The following is an 18,722-nucleotide window of genomic DNA, read 5'->3' on the forward strand; positions in this document are numbered from 1 at the left end:
CACAGATCACAATATATTTCAGACATAATACATGCCGTGCAAGGTGGATTAAATTGGTGGTTCGTCTAGAAGCCTTCAACAACTGTCACAACAATACTCCTTCAATTTTTCTTCAGAATCTAACATTAAATAATTAATTTTGTTAGCGAAGCAAAATACTTCGAACGTCAAGTGAATTTACGGTGGAAATTCAGATCTTGGGTACTCCTCCGTTACTTCAACCATACTTTGACTAAAAATGAGGAAGATGGCAGGTGCCAGCTTTTCCCCGCCCCCTCCTCCTACGTTGACATGCCTAGGGTGTTTATCCCCCCACTTGCAGCTGTTTTGAAATCGGAAACTCGTTTTCCCGGTTTTAACTACTGTTCTGGAGAAAATAATGTAGTCGGCGAAAGACGTAATGCAGGTTCATCTAAACTAGACTGCAGTAATAGATTACACACAACATGGGTTGGGTAAGGGGCAATCTTATACCAATTTGATTAGATACCATGATGTGGTCATTAAGGAACTGGATGCAAAAAATAATTTTGATATCGCCTACTTCGATTTCTGGAAAGCTTTCGGTACGATTGCACACACATAAAAGACTGATAAAAAAAATTCATATGAACGCTGAAAAACAAATTCATTTTGAATGGACATGTAGAATGGATATTGCTATGCCTGGGCATGTAGAATGGAGTTTGCTACTGCTCATCTATTGGGGCCACAGAATAGATGCATTTACTCATCTATTCTGCTGAACCAAATACTACTAGCGCAGATCTTAGCTCACGAAGTAATCAGAGAGTTGGTTATAGGTGCGCAAGGCAATGCCCAAGGTGCACATACATGTGCGATTAGATTTAAGTCTAGTGATCGTGCTGGCCACTGCAGTCGTTGGATGTCTTCAGTTTCAAGATGTTCCTCCACCACTTGAGCTCTATGTCCGGCTGTTGATTATTATTCCGCCCTACACGAAAACACTGCCTCCACCGTAAGTGTACCTATCTTTGATGTTGGAGGGATGGTACCGCTTTGGTCGTTGTCACCAGATCAAATAATAGGTAGAATCTGTTCGTAGGTTAAAACGGGACTCATCACAGACGAGGACTGTATCCAATTTTTTCCCCCTTTACAGTAAGCTTCACGAGTTACACCACGTTTTCTACGTGTTCTGTTAATTTTGTCGAGCAGTGTATTTTATGAAATATTAACAATTAAAAAATAAAATTTGAATGATCTAATTAATAATACTATCTGGTATCTCTTGCTTTTTAATGCGTTATATTTGAAGAACAAAAAAGGGTTAGCACGCTCTATGAATTTTATACAATTTATGTAGATAATTATGAAACCCGAAATATTGAGCAAAATAGTAAGAATGTTTTCTTCTGCAAAAACCAGAAAAGAGCAATTTTTGTATTTTGTTAATTTAATAAATAAATTATATCATTCGTAGTAAAAATCTTATTTTCATGTTCTTCCGTACACAAAGGTGAAGTGAGTATGCAAACTTTTTGTGGGAGAAATGAGGAATTGAGACGCCGATTTAATGCACACCGGCACCAAATATTACTGACTGATCCTATACCCGGACCTTTTCCAGGTGGCGTTTAGGAAAATGTGATTAGGTGCACTGTGTTATTCACAGTTACCCAAAAGTCCACGAAACGTTGTGTGGAATTCATATCGGGTGAGTGAGAGGAGGTAATGACACAAAGCAGAATAGAGGGCATAGCAACACGTTTTGTCTTCCATGATTCTTTGTGGGCGAAGGTATAGCTGCGACACCATGTAAAATGACAAAGCAACAGTGACTTCGTGTAACACGGTTGGCATTATCACCGTCCTTCTCATACCAGGTGGAAAAATCTCTGGCTTTGACAGGGTACTGTCACCGATACATAGAACATTCGCGGAGATGGGAGAAATCCCAGGAGCCGCTAGACCCTCAATATACCTCATACCTCATACCTCATACCAGGTGGAAAAGAACTGAGTTGGAATCTCGTCAATGACGAGAGGAATTTTTATGGGCCTTTTTCGCAATGTGGCTGAGTTAGGGATCAGGTGAAGGCAGCACGGTTTTTTGGTCAATTTTCTCTTTCCGTCCAGCAAACAGTAAATCTACCACAGAACACACGCAGTTTACAGACAGTATATAAGGAACGATATGGCCTTAGTCGCTAATGATCCTAAAACCCAATAACAACAATTCTTGCATATCACAAATATTAACCTCAACCTCTGAGCAGTCCAAGAGGCATCAACAAGAACTGGTGCCAACTAACCTGTTCCTCACTTTCACTTAGATCACGCTGCTCGTGTGCTTTCATTGTGTTGCACAAGCATCAACACACAACACATCTCATCGGGCTCCTCAGTCTACATGAGGATGTTTAATGACAGCAGTGTGTTATACGATAAAACGTATGCTGAGATAGTTAAGTAGAGAAGATCACATATCTTTAATAGCTATAACAGGTCTTTTATCCTTTCTTGCATATCACAAATATTGCCCTTTTAAAAAAAAATAATAATAAAATGTAGGGAGATTCGTCCCCTGCTCGCTGCGTTCGCTTCTTTTGATAAAATAAAATACTTACAGAAGCTTTCGACTCTGTGTGTCTCTTCCTCAGCTATAAATACATTACTATATCTATATAACATCGGTGTAGATACACCATAGACAACTCTTAAAAAAACTACGATAGTAGTATAAAAGGTATCAATTCATCTGTATCTCATATTGTTCTCATCCTTCTCAACGAGTTACCATGAATTGCACTACCTCGAATAATTAACTCTTCACTAATAGAGAAGACTATTGTCAGTTATTCTCGGTGGGCACCTCTACCCCGACTGCACCGTTTCAAAGCTAGTTTGCTTTTCATCGGTGGGTACATTTCACACTACGATCATAGTTTTTCTTTAAGAGTTGTCTATGGTGAATCTACACCGATATTTTATAGATACAGAATCTTAAATTCTTAAAATGTTATGCCTTGTTGCATTTAGTTTATTTAAATAAATACGTTACATATGGAAATCAAATTCTGTAAAATCTAATATCACTCTTGCCATGAATTATAATTCTAACAGGTGTTCTTGTGCTCTCAAACCTCTTTCAAACTCACAGTAGTCCTAAAGCATCTTACTATTTAACAGAGTCTAAAAGAAAAAACTCACAATTAAAAACACGTATAATATTACATTCTCTTCCGTGTTTTTTATGCCAACTACTTCTGTTCTTAGGGGGAAAAAAAAGTCCCATCACATCGACTTCCCTAAAAGTAGACTCTTCAGAAATTCAAGTCCAGTACAACAACTGTACTCTCTCTTCTGCAGTTCCCAATAATTTTCATATTTTATGTAACTATAACTAAAATCTAGATCTGTCGAAATTAGACTACTCACGTTATAAAGAATCCGTTTATTATACAATAAAACATATTACAGAATATAAAAGTTAAATATTAGAGAATATGAGAAAATTATAAAGAAAACAAATGAAATCTTAGAAAATTAATAAAATACATAGACAAGATGAAACGTAACGCTAAAATATAAATAACATATATAGAAAAGGAAAGAAGCTTGAAATGGTAAATTAAGGTGAAGAAATAATGGCGAACAATAATACTGTTATTATTTGTAATGAAAGGCAATTTGCCTCAAATAAACAAATTTTTGTGATTAAAGGATCATAAAATTTGATCCGAACATTGAACACAAATGCATGTTGAAGGGACATTTATTCAGAATGGAGTTTCCTGTGCCTAGACAAGATGGATGTAAAAGAAAATGATTTGCCACATGTTGCACACGTGAAGGGTTTTTCTCTGGTGTGGACTGTCATGTGGGCAGTAAGATTGCAAGACTGTGAAAACGTTTTTTGACAAAATTCACACGAAAAAGGCTTCTCACCAGTGTGCATTCTTGTGTGGCGCACACAATTTCCTCGTTGTGAAAATGTCTTCTGACAGAATTCACAAGAATACGGCTTTTCCTTAGAATGCACGTTCTTGTGTTGTTTTAAATTTGATGCGACATAAAATGTCTTTGTGCATTTGTCACAAGAATACGGCCTTTCCCCAGTGTGGATCCGTTTGTGTTTAAATAGATATGATGGGTCCGATAAGGTTATTCCACAATATCCGCACGAGAAAGGCTTCTCTTTGGTGTGAGTTTTGAGATGGCTTAAAAGGTTTGAATTTTGTGAGAATTTTCGATCACAAATATCACATTGAAAAGGCTTCTCACCAGAGTGAATCCTCATGTGCACTACAAGGTTACTCTTTTGAGAAAATCTTTTATCACAAATGTCACAACAAAATGGCTTTTCCCCTGTGTGGATTCTTTTGTGATCAAAAAGATGGTGTGAAAAATTGAATGTCTTCCCACAAGTTTCACAAGTGAAAGGCCTCTTATTCCTGTGAACGTCCTCATGTTGGTGAAGCAGTGATGAACTACGAAATGCTTTGTCGCAAGTGGCACATCTCAAGATATTGTGGACAGCATGATTTTTCTCGTGCTGACGAAGAGACGAAAGATTTGAAAATATCTTGTCGCAGTGCTCGCAGTTGAGATGACTCCCTTTCTTATCAGTCATCGTAGTAATCAACGGCCTTCCTATTTATTTCACCTGAAAAAAGATCAAACTGTTTTTAAAAACCATGATAGAAAACTGTAAATTAATTGATAATTACAATTTCTGAATATTCTTCATACTAGGTAAGAAGAATTTTCAGAAATTGTAATGGGCACTAGAACATCATGGCAATCACTCATCTTAGGGAATATTAAATAATACAATTGACTCTTCATTCACTACTTAATTACATATTCATAAAAAAATTCATATTTCTCTTTTTAAAAAAAAACACAAATTGTGATTACCTTATTGTGTTTATTGAGGTTGGTCGGACAAGATCATCTCTGAATAAATCCCTACTCGTATTGTCATATAACTGCGTTCCCGTCAATACTATCCTTTATTTCTACTTTAACCTCTGTTTCCATTATTTTCTCTGGAAGAGAATTCAAGCTGACCCCTTCTTCGTTCTTCCATGTACCTTATTGGAGAACACTGGAGACAATTGCACATCTCTACAGTTTGTACAGACCTCTCGTGAATTCAAGGATATCCTGATGGTTGAAGGTTCAATTATCTGATTTCTTTTTGGTATTAATATAAAAGAATAGATTCTTCGAGCTCTGGTGTTTCAGCTTCTCGTCCACTACCCTCTCAGATCCCATTAAATCATCTAATTCGCAGTTATAATTAGATATAATTCTAATTTGCTATCCATAAAAACCTCATGTGTAGATGCAAGGTATTCATTGTTTTACTGCGACTGTCGAAATATAAAAGAAATTTTCTGTTTATACTCTGGGGCGACCACACTGTCATAGGAGTTCACAATATACAGCGAATACGAGAAACGGCACCGTATTTAGCAGCCACGGGCTTGAACCCTGGGCACTCAAATCACACGTCATTATGCGCCCTTCAACGTGACCGTGAACCGTACGACGGTAAATGTTATCCGTCAATATAAAAACTGTGTTTTGTATGTGCATCGATGGTAACGCCCTCGCTGGTGGAACAGTGGTTATAAACTATATTGCTACACTCAGTTTTAAAATTCTAATTACAAATCCCATCAATGAGGCGATGAAATTTTAAGGGCTTTTTCACAACGTAGCTCAGTTAGTTGGTCTCAGAAACAGGTTCAGTATTTTTTTCCCCCTTTTTCACTAGCTCGTGTTTTAGTCCAACAAACATGGAAGCTACCAAAGAAAGGCAGACATAATAGACTAACACCTCATAGCCTTATTTATTCTGACACTTAATATGCAAACAGCTTTCCACAAGCCCTCGGTGCACAGTTGGTAGAATCGCTATTCTCTTCACACCGGTACGAAAGATGTTTGAATCCCGCCAATCAAGGAAGAAATATTTATGGTCTTCCTCAGATGGCTGAGACAGTGGGTCTCAGGTGAATGTAGCATTGTTTTTATCCCGCTAACTGTTGAGTTTTTCGTCCAGCAAATAACAAATCGCCAGCAGAACATAAGCAATTTCAGATTCAGATATAATATATATGGCACAAAATGGTAAGTTCCTGATTCGTCTAGAACCCTTCAACGACAATAACCTTTCCATGATGGGCAACTCATCAATTTTTCTTTTGAAGCTAACATTAAGCAAGTTAATTTTGTTAGCGAGCATTAATAGAAATCACCTCTGTGTTTAATAAGTTTCCTTAAGTCCCAGTTCGTTCATTTCGACTCTTTTCAAATGTAGAGCACTTTTACTTTTATCACGAGATAATGATATCACGGGCGTTAACTGATCTAAATTGTGTTCATGTCCAACATTATAACGATTTCTCATATAGTTTTTTTTTCTTCTTTGTTATTGTATTCGTTCCCTTCTGCTTACGCTATCACATACATTATAGTCAGATTGTTCGGTGAGAGAAATTCGTTAGAGAATAAACCTTGTAACGAAGCCAAAATTAGATACTTTGAACAACTACTGAACTTACCAATAAGATTAGAAATGACTTTAAGTTATTTCTATCAGTTATGTGTAAATGAATTGTATTTAATTAAATAATATCGGTTTTGCGTACACCGAAATTTCTAGGCTTAACCGCGATAGGTTTAACGCTTTCTAAATAAACTTTTTCATTTCAAGAAATGCGAGTCTTACCTGATATATGCAAAGGGATAATTCCTACAATATATTGAAAACTTTTCTGTCAAAACTCAGAAGTTCATTTAGCATAACGAACACACAGCAATTACAAAATTTCAAACTCTGTTACAAAAATGATAACCGTATCTGCATAACGGACAATTCAATCACTGACGCCACGCCACCTAACGGACGAATTCCTTTCTCACTTTAACAAAAAGCAAAATAAGAAATTCCAACTGATTTTTGTATGCCATATTTTATATAATTAAGGAAAACATAAAATTGTTTCTGGGAAGAAAGAGAATGTTTCTTTTGTCGGAAAGTTAAAATATAAATAAATTCGGTGTTGCGCATAAAATAATTCCTTATTGTACTTGTATTCCTAGAAAGCTATTTGTTAATTTTAAAAACAAATTACATAAAATACCATTTTTTTTTATATATTGCTAATTATTTCTGTATGTATATATAATAATAGCAGTATACTTTCTATTTTTAATGCGTATAAATTGTGGATACGTGAATATGATTTATTTTAACTGAGATCGTTCATCAGTTGAGTACACCTGCAATATTCTTTAATTTATTTATTTACAAATGTCTCAGACAAACAGAACTCTTTTTCCAGCCTTGGAGTTTAGTTGTAAAGAAAACAAAAAAATACATTCAATTTGAAAACACCGTGTGACTTGAAACCAGATGCGTTTTCGAATTAACGCATTTCATCAAAAGTTGACTTGAATAAATAATATAAGGTCTTTGAGATAACAGAAGAGGAGAAAAAGCAGTATGTACTAGAACTTAGGAACGAGTTTAAGCTTCTGCAGACCTTTCAGGACCAAGATATCGAGGTGGAAAGAACACTTTCTGAAAGTCATACAGCCCGAGAAACCTGTAGGTAAGAAGAAATCCAAATAAGAAAAAATTAGTCAAGAAACACTTGTCATGATGAACCGAAGGCATCAAATTAAGAGCATGATAAGCACTGACAAGAACAAAGTTGAGTATACTAAGTTACGCAAAGCCATTAGAAAGAGACTGAGAGGAGATTTAACACAAGAAAAGTAGAACAAGCATTAAAGAAAAACAAAGGACTTAAATCAGCAGCCATGAACAGTAATAGAGAAAGACAAATGATACTGAAACTGAAGAATAGCGATGGTGTACTTATAATAGCATAAACAGTAGTTATAAATAGCAGAGAAGGCATAATTCGAACTGCAGAACACTACTATAAAGAAATATATACACCAATACAAAAAAATATACCAATCAACAATAGTAATATCAAAAAATACTTTATTTCTGTCCCATACGTCCAACAGTGGCACAAACAACTTAATAGATTCTTCAAAAATACCGAATTTAAAATTGTAGCCAGACCAAAAAGAAAATTATACACTATACTGAACAATTGCTCAGTCCTCTCCTCGTTTGCAACACAAATAAATGACCTAGTATACATTTCTTGCGGTGATTGCGACTCGTCTTATCAGGGTTCTATGCGGTTTCCTCTGAATTTTCGCGTTAATCAACACGCGGCCTCTGTTCGTGCTTATCGTTAAGCAGCGTCAGAATTAACCTTTCATGCCGTTAATGAAAAACATACTTTTTTATTTAGCGACGCCCAAATACTTAGTGTCCAACGTAATTATGTGAGACCATTAATTGCAGAAACCCTCGAAATTAAATTGTATGAGAATTCTCTTAATGTTCACCGGCCATATCTAATCCCCGACTGGTGCATGCGCGAGAGCATATAATCCCTATTTAAGTTCCATGCTCACCCCTATTCGGCAATTTTCATTCCTTTGTCACGACATACGTTCGAAAAGCATTGTCAGCTTCGAGGAAGGAAAATCGTTTTGCATTTTAATCGTTAAATTAAATTTTTACTTAATTTTTAATTGCGTTAAATTGATTTTTCATTGTGTTCAATGATTTTTAATTGTGTTCATATGATTTTTTAACTATCGTTAATTATTTATCACTGTAAGGTAAGATTTTCGATTTTTTTAAATTGTTTTCGTTTTAATTTCTGGAGAGTGTTATACGGAAGTGTTCTACGTATCATATTGAGGTAAACTTCTCTTATTCCTTTACAAATATAAAGAACTATATAAGGAGCGAGGGAATAATGCCAGTAGTGGAGAAGATGGATCACAAATTAGCAACACATACGACAGAACCGATAACCTTCGTAATGGGGTAGAACATGAATTGAAGAAAATGAAGAATGAGAAAGCCCCGAGTGAAGATGAAGTTACCGTACAGTTGTCAAAATTGGGAGGAAGAAACAGGCAAGACTCTTCACAAAATTCATTAGGAAAGGCGTGACACCTAAGGAGTGGAATAATGAAATCATAATTTTTCTGCATATGAAAGGAGATAAATTAGAGATTGTAAATTATAGACCAATTAGCTTGTTCTTCCATATCTACAAGTTGTTCACAAGGGTCATTGCTAACAGATTAGAAAGAATACGTGATGAGAATCAATCAAAAATGCAAGCTGGCTTTAGGACAGGATTCTCAACTATGGATCACCTTCACGTAATATCACAACTAATGTAGAAAGCAAATGAATATAAAACACCATTATGCCTGGCATCTATGGATTATGAAATAATTGACTGGAGAGCTAATGGAGAAAGCAAATGAATATAAAACACCATTATGCCTGGAATTTGTGATTATAAAAAGGCATTTGACTCCATACAGCATAAGGCAATGTTTCGGGCACTGGAAAGACAAGGCATAGATATCCCATATATTATGATTTTGAAAAAATATATGAGAATGCTACCTCCTTTATTAGATAGACAAAGAAAGTAAGAAATTTATAATTGACACAATATCTCCGAAGTTGTTTACTGCTGCCCTTGAGGAAGCTTTCAGAAGATTAGAATGGTCGCAGAAAGGACTCGATGTGAATGGAGAGTACTTAAACCATATACGAATTGTAATGACATTGGGGTCATAAGCCACGATCCCAAAGAAACCGAGTTAGGAAGTATTTCGAAATAAAGATGAATATGGCTATAAAAAAAAAAAAAAAGGTAAGGCCGGCGTGTTGTGTAAAAAAAAAAAAAAAAAGAATTCATCCCACATTAGGAATAACCCATGCTGGATGAAGATAGATGAAAGGAAAGGAGAGAGAGAGAGAGGATTAAGTTTTTTTAATTCCGCACGGGAGAAAGTGACAGGGAAAAAAACTGTGTTTGTATGTTCTGTGGTATGATGTTGTGTTTTGACCTTTTGGCTATCTGGACGACCGCCTCCAGGTACTCGTCCATATCAGCGGGGGGAAAGGCTCCCCTTTAGTATCAGCACGCCCACCTCCCTGGAGAAAGAGTTTCCCCAGGAGTAAAGAAAAGTAAACCCCTAGCCTTTTGGCCGTGAATGGACATTGCAACACGATCCAATCATGTAACTGTCACAATTGAAGCTGGCGCAATAAAAGATTCTCTCTCAATCCCATCGGCAAACCAAAAATTTGTTTGTATACTAAGTCTCGAAAGGTGATATAGTTGGCCTCAACTAACAGTTTAATAAAGTGAAAATTTTCCTTAATAGGAAGCTTCGTATAATCAATCGGTATCGAGTTGTTATTTAACATATCTAACGTGTATTCAACGTTAATGAGGTAACATCTAGTGAGAATAAATTATCATTATTGCCAAGTCTACAGTCCTTAAGATTATTAAATAATGTCGGGATAGGATACAAAATACTACACCAACGAACAATAGTAATATAAAAAAATACTTTATTTCTCTCCCATATGTTGAACAGTGGCACAAACAGCTTAATAGATTCTTTGAAGATACCGAATTTAAAATTGTGGCCAGGCCAATACGGAAATTACACACTACATTGAACAATAGCTGTCATTTCCTCGTTCGCAACACAAATAAATGGCTTAGTATACAACATTTCTTGTGGTGATTGCGACTTGTCTTATTAGGATTCTACGCGGTTTCCTCTGAATTTTCGTGTTAATCAACACGCGCCCTCAGTTCGTGCTTCTCGTTCAGCAGCCAGCATCAGAATTAGCCTTTCATACCGTTAACGAAAAACACTATTTCATTAACGAGGCCAAAATAATTATAACGTAATAATACCACTGGAATACCAGTGTCCAACGTAATTATACGAGACCATTAATTGCAGAAACCGTCGAAATTCAGTTGCATCAGAATTCTGTTAATGTTCGCCGGCAATATCTAATGTTTGCTTCGTGAGCTTTTACGGGCATTCGCGGACACAAATAATCCCTATTTAAGTTTTATGCTCACCCCTATTCGGTAATTTCCATTCCTGTGATCACGACATACAGTAGGAAAGCGCTGTCAGCTCCACGATGGAAAATCGTTTTGCATTTTTTCGTTAAAATTCTTTTAATTCATTTTTTACATAATTTTTAATTGCGTTAAATTGATTTTTAATTATTTTTTACTGTAATGTAAGATTTTTGATCTCTTTCGTTTTAATTTTTGGAGAGTATCATACGGAAGTGTCCTACATATCATATTGAGGTAAACTTCTGTTATTCTTTTACAAATGTATTATGTCTCTAAATTGCGTGTGTTCTCTGGTCGATTTGTCTATTTTGCTGGAACCTTGCTATCTATGACTCAGACCGTCTAACTCAGCCACGGAGTGAAAAAAGCCCATTAAAGTTCCTCGCGTCACTGACGGAATTCCAGCCCCGACCTTTTCCACCCGGTGCGGGGAGGACGGTGACGATACCACTGCGCCAAACGCTCAGACCATTCAGTTCCATTGTGATTACACCATTGCATTTATTGAGGTTTATCTGAAAAAAAAATCTCCTCTGAACAAATGTATGCTGTTATTGTCATGTAACTGTGCCCCCTCAAGATGATCCTTTATTTCTTTTTTAACCGCTGAATCCATTACATTCTCTGTAAGAGAAATCGAGCTGACCCTGTATCTTTCTTCCATATATTTTATGAACTGTGGAGCGATTTTCGGATCTCTGCAGTCTGTGGAGACCTCTCGTGAATTCAAAGATATCCGCACGAAGGTTACCTTATCTGTTTTGCTGATGGTATTAATATAATTGGATAGATTTTTTGAACGCCGAGTGCCTTAGGTTTTAGTTTGTCATCAACTACCTTCTGAGATCATAAAATTTTCTACCTCGTAGTTATAATTACATATAACTCTAATATCCCGATAAGTAAAAACATCAGGTGTAAAAACATCAAATATGATATTGAAGAATAGTTTTCAGTATAAAACTACACTGGTGTTTAAAGAAAGTGCATCACTAGGACTTTCACTTTTCTAACCCTTTTTTCGCGATGGTAGGTTACATTAATGACTAGCATCACAAATAGAAATAAAACAAAAGATATTTATTAATAGTTAAGGCAAAGCTAAGTAATATTTGACAGGTGTTCTCAAAATATTCCAAAATGAGCATTTGAAACCTTTATACAACAGTTTTGGTAACTCGCGACAATTATGGCTGAAATGTTATCAGAAGCTCTCAGTTTGCTTCAGTTTATCATTTTAAATGAAAAACAAAATGAAACGTTCACCGGGTGCAAACTAATATTTAGTTGAACCGCCTCTGGCCCTGATGACAGCTACACACCGTCGAGGCATTGAAAAGATCAATTCCTGAAGATAATCAACTGATAGTTCGCGGTTCCAAACACGAATTATGAAGTTCACGAAGGGACTTTGGTTTCTTTCTGGCAACGGCAAATTCTACACGCTGCATGCCAACAGTTCTCCACAGGATTCAGGTCCGGCCGGGTTGTTTCCTGGTCAGCCTAACAGTTGTAATGGACCGTTCTTCCAACCATTTTTTCACTTCTAACAAATGTAAACACATTACTGTCGAACCTCTAATGCAGAAATGAAGCTAAAGTAACTACAGGATGCCTACTTACACTTTTCCCCGATGACAAGGATCAGAGTCGTCCTGAAAGATACAGTTACTTGCCAGGTTGAAATGGTCTCTAATGGTTGGCAAAAATTTGCCTTCCAATATAGCCAGGTATCCATTGGTATTTACGGAACCTTTTATAAACTACAGGTAATACGAAATGCACCCCCATATCATTTGGCTGGTAGGGCAAACGTTTAGAGCGAATAATGTGTGGAATGGGTTTTTTTTTTTTTTTTTTTTAGCTGATGCTAGATTAGCTTGCTTTCTTGCGTCATTTTCCTCTATTAATGTTATTTGCCTTTGAATAAGAATTACTTTTAGTTTCTGATTAATTTTAAACATAACTTGTACTCAAATTGGGATTTTAATAACTTTCGTGAAGTTTCAGTTCCTTTATTTTGACTCTCTCTCAGGTCTACTAGTGTTCTCTCACATTTACTTTTTGTCAAATTAATTATAATAATAAAATATATTTTCTATTTATACTCCGAGACGATCTGATGGTCAGGGGCGTTCACAAGATAGAGAGAGAGAATACAACAAATAGCACCGAATTTAGCAGTGACGGGCTTGAATCTTGGCTGCTCAAGGCACGTGTACATGCATCTGTATTATAGATATAATATTATAACATATTATAGATATAATTTTCATGTATTATTATAGATATAATGTTCATGTATTATTAGATATAATATTATAACATATTATAGATATAATTTTCTTCTTTGCGCACAAACGTTAAGTGAGTATTCAAAATTTTTAATGGTATTTTAAAGTTTCGGGTGCCGATTTTTTTGCACACCGGCGGAGCCAAATATCACGGATCGGTCGTGTGACCCAGACTGGTTTCATCAGCATGAGAGAACCCGTGATTATATTCACTGTGCTATTAGCCCTTACCCAGAAGTCCACCAAACGTTTTGTGGAATTCGTGTTGGATGACTAGAAAGCGGAGTAGCAAGGCGCCTCCGTAGCCAGGTGGGCAGGAGCAGCAGTGCGTAGCACACGCTTCTTGATTAGACCGGGGTTCGAGCCCGTGAGCCACCAAATACGGAGGATGCGGAAAGGTCAGGGAATGTACACCGCATATCCCCCGAGCAATATGGCCTTAGTTGCTAATGTTCCTAAAAACCAAATAACAACAACGAAGTAGCAAATTTTGTCTATCATAATTCTTCGAGGATAGGAAGTCAGCTGTGTTGTCATCTATAATGATGTCATAGCTATGACTTCGTGTAGCCGGTTGGTCACCATTTTCCTCACACCGGGTGAAAAGTTCGAATCCCATCAATAAGGCTGGATATTATTATAAGTCTTTTTCACAACGAGGCTGGGTTAGTCTGTCTTCCGAGAGGGCAGCTGGTTTTTTCTCCCGGAATCTCGGGTATTTCATCCACCGAAACAGCAAGTAACCAACAAAACACACGCAATTTACAGACATATTATCTATATAGTATCGTTGTAAATACACCATAGTTAACCCATATATTTGAGCTACGTATGTAGCGTAAAGGGCATCGTTTTAATTGCATCTCATAATGTGGTTGCCTTCACAACGAGATAGCTACTATTGCATTACTTCAAATAAATAACGCTTCTCTAGTAGAGAAGACTACTGTTATTTATTTTCAGCGGTACCACCACCCAGACGATCGTTTCGAAGCGTTCGGCTTCATCATCAGTGGGCGGGCAGGTACCCAGGTAATACAACAAGCCATCACAGTTAAGTCTGCATGGGTAGCACAGTGGTATCGTCACCGTCCTCCCCACACTGGGTGGAAAAGGCCCGGGTTCGAATCCCGTCGATGACGCGAGGAACTTTAGTGGGTTTTTTCACTCAGTGGCTGAGTTAGTCGGTCTCAGGCGTAGATAGCAAGGTTTTTTCCCTCAGAAACTGGGTTTTTTTTCGTCCAGCAAAACAGGCAAATCGACCAGAGAACATACGCAATTTACAGACACGAATACGGGTTAATGTAATCATTTACGGGTAACCCTAATATAGTTATTTGATTTGATCACAGTTGCGAAGTTATATCCACATTATGAGAGATGCCAAAAGTTGTATTACTTGTTGTATTACCTGGATGCCAAAAGTTGCTTGTTGCATTACCTGGGTACCTGCCCGCCCACTGATGATGAAGCCGAACAGCTTCGAAACGATCGTCTGGGTGGTGGTACTGCTGAAAATAAATAACAGTAGTCTTCTCTACTAGAGAAGCGTTATTTATTTGAAGTAATGCAATAGTAGCTATCTCGTTGTGAAGGCAACCACATTATGAGATACAATTAAAACGATGCCCTCTACGCTACATACGTAGCTCAAATATATGGGTTAACTATGGTGTATTTACACCGATACTATATAGTTAATTCTCAAAACCCATAAGGATTATGCCCTGTGCATTTAATTTTCCAACAGACATATTATATACGGAGCAATATGGCCTAAGTTGTTGAAGTGCTAAAACCCCTACAAAAAATGGCCCCAACTAACCTGTCCTTCACATTCACTTAGATTTGACTGTTGGCTCATTGTGTTGCAGAGGCATGTACACACTAAAATCGGTTGGTCTTTCTAATACTGTACACTGATACGAACATGTAACTATTTCTGATGGTGGTGTCAACTCTTTGGATATCCCTTCTTATCTGGCCACTCAATCTAAATGAGGATGCTTAATAATACCACTGCATAATATGATAACATAGTGCAATGTAGAAAAGACTATAAATCTTTATTAGGGATATATATTAAGTTCCCGACATACCTAAGAGATATATGTTCCAGGACTTCTTACGTAACTCGGGAATGACTAAAAATATTACTACTATATCCATGATATGCCAAATTACAAAAAACACATAATATTCTCAATATCACAAAATATTTATATATGTTTTAATTAATTAGTTAATATTTTTTTATATATTGTTTATATACAAAGAAAAATAGTTATATATTTTAATTAGTTAAATTAAAAACTATCTGGGTACAGCGGTGTAGTAGCCGAAGTGGCACATAAGAAAAGAAAACATAAAAGGAAGAAAAAACGCATGTATTGTAAAAAGTGATTTGTATTTCGTAGCCTTGGTTATTATAGTTGACTTCATTGGTGTCGACCCTTCACGGCTTCTCGTATTCTGTCTTTCTCTTTTTTCATTGTGTTCACTGACAAATCTAAATTCCGCGCGATACTTGTTAATGTTTGACAATTTTCATACATTTATTAGTACCACTGTCACTTATTCTCTTAGTAGGCACCAATGATAACGGTCAAAATTAAATTTTCTGTAAAGAACTTCACAGGGTTAAGGTGGAAACACACTATTATCACTTCACGCAGGATACTCACATTTTACAAAACCACATTTCTGGAGGTCAGATGTTCCTAAAGACCTACAACAACAACTGGCGTCCAGTAACCTGTTTCCTCACTATTACAGATCACGCTGCTGACTCATTCTTTGACTGAGTTGCACATGTCCGTACACACCAGATCGGTTGGTCTTTTTAATTCACAAATACGAACATGTGACAGTTTCTGACGCAGTGGTCAACTCCTTGAATTATTCGGATGTCCCTTATCACTGGCCACTCAGTCTACATGAGAATGCTTAATGATACCACTTTGTTATATAATACCCTTGCTAACATATTATTAAGTGCAGAAGATCACATATCTTTAATAGGTATAACAGTCTTCTAACCTTTCTTACATATTACAAATATGTTTTATGAATGACAGTTCCCCATAAATTCCCCTTAAATATCTACTAACTCTGTGAAATCTAATACCTGTCCTTCTATGAAGTGTAATTTCCAGATGAAATCTAGTGCCTCTAAATATCTTTCAAACTACCTGCATGCCAAAGATATTCTCTACTACTAAGCCCATCTCGCCAGCGAATATTCGATACCGAAGTGGGCAACCCGCAAACAACGACCCCCCCCTCCCCTCCCCTCAAAAGAGGACCACTAGCATGGCCGACTAACTTCAAATCCCACGGCTGCCTGAAATAATCCGCATGAGAACTGTGACCAGTATCAAAATGTTGGTTGGCAAGATCAACTCCCCTGACTTCTGGATATATGTCAGTGGCAAGAGCCACCCCTCTTCTTCAGCTACAGCGGAACAGGCTGAAGATCAGTGACAGATTTCTACCCGGCCAAGTACTTCCTGCAATACAAGCCCTGTTAATGATCGGAGTAGACTTCCAAAAATTTGCTTCAGATCGCAATTACAGGCGCTCGTTGGCCCCTGATGTCGACTCTTACCGATATCTCCACCTGCTATCTGCTATGAGGCGCAGAACGGCACGTCGCAGGTACACCGACGAGATCTGAGGCAGGTACTGTCTGCCTCAGAACTATGCATATACGCATAGCTATATATCTGGATATATCTATAGCATGGTTTGATGGCACGTTTTTAAGTTAATTTCATGTTATGTTATCTTTTTGTTACATTGTTCATGTTTTTATATTACCCCATAACCTTGTCAAACCCCTGGCCTCCTTGACTGTGGCGGGTACATTATTGTACTATAAAGATTTCTTCTTTTCTTCCTTCCTTACTGTGTTGGTTGATGTAGCAGCAGTTAAAAATGGCTATAAAGTCCCATTCGTTTTAAGAAGGAGAAGAATTCTGTGAGATTTGATTTTTCACCTAAGCGACAAAGGTTCCTTTAAGCTTGCCAGACAACTGAATGACATTAGTCGAGCATTATTATATAGAGTACATTCCAGAAGTATGTGTTTGACTGTGAGTGGTGTATGACAATGATTACACTGTGGAAGGTCATTCCCTGACAAGAGAAACAGATGAGTTAAATGAGACCATGGGTGATTCCAAATGATAATAGTAGTCCACGAAGAGCAGTGCCTATTGATAACCACTCTCTGTCTTCTTTCAGTTAACCATTCCTTTATCCATAGCAGTAACTTGCTCTTAATACCATATTAATCCAATTTATACGGAAGTCTTATATGTTCGACAGTATCAAAAATGTCCCGAAAATCCGAGTATATGATATCAAAATTCCCTTTTGCATCCCGTTCATTAAGCATTGCATCACAGTAACTAATTAGATTGGTTAGACAGGACCCTTAACAAATCCATGTTGTGTCTGCAGTGTAATCTCATTCCTTTCCAGATGGTACTGCATTAATTATTACTTTAAACAGTGACTCCATTATTTCCCCTGGAATAGAAGCTAAATTAAAAGGTCAATGATTATTAATATCACCGTTTGGTCCTCATTTGTAAACTGGGGATACATTCGCACATCTCCAGTCCATAGGGACCTCCACTGAACCGAATGATGCTCTCATAATAATGGCCAATGCTTTGCTTAACTCCTTTACTGCCTCCCTTAATTTGATTAACAATATCCGATCAACTCTAGGTGCCTTTTTTTGTTCGGCTTCAACAATTTCTTGTTTACTTTCGTTTTAGCTATCACAAAGAAATTTACCTCCCTGTTGGAGTTTGACAAACCTCTGGCTTCCCCTCCCCTGAAGAAATCCTTATGTGTGAATGTACATGCAAAATACGTATTAAATTTTTCAGCAACATGAACAGGGTCATAAACAGTTTCCCCATTGTCATCAAGTAGCCCAATGTGGTTCAACCCCTTCCTTCCTGGCGAAGAATTCCAAGGAACGCATCAGAAACATCTATGCGATGTCTCTGTTGTTTTCCTTGGAATTCTTCGCCAGAGACGTCTCATAATCTGCATTAGCTTGCCTAACCTCCTTTTTTGTCTTGATTACAGACAAATTTATATCTGCTATAGGCTTCTGTGCGCCTTATAATTTAAATGCATCCCATGCACTTTTCATCTCTGCCACATGACGTAATAGTTCGTGTGATATCAATTTAGATCTAAACTTTGAACAGTATTACTTCGTTGCTAAGAAAAGCATAGTAGTTTCTTCGATTACTTCCTTGAATGCTTCCCATTTAGAATTTGCTGTTGGTAACATCATCAGTTGGCCCCACCGTATAGAATTTAAAAAATCCCTGAGATCACTGTAGTCACCCTTACGAAAGCAAAAGCCTTTCCTTTACCCGTGACAGTATTTATGTGTTTAATTAAA

Source organism: Mastigoproctus giganteus, chromosome 1 (genome assembly GCF_048544385.1).
Source record: "Mastigoproctus giganteus isolate SK-2022 chromosome 1, ASM4854438v1, whole genome shotgun sequence".
Taxonomy (NCBI): Eukaryota; Metazoa; Arthropoda; class Arachnida; order Uropygi; family Thelyphonidae; genus Mastigoproctus; species Mastigoproctus giganteus.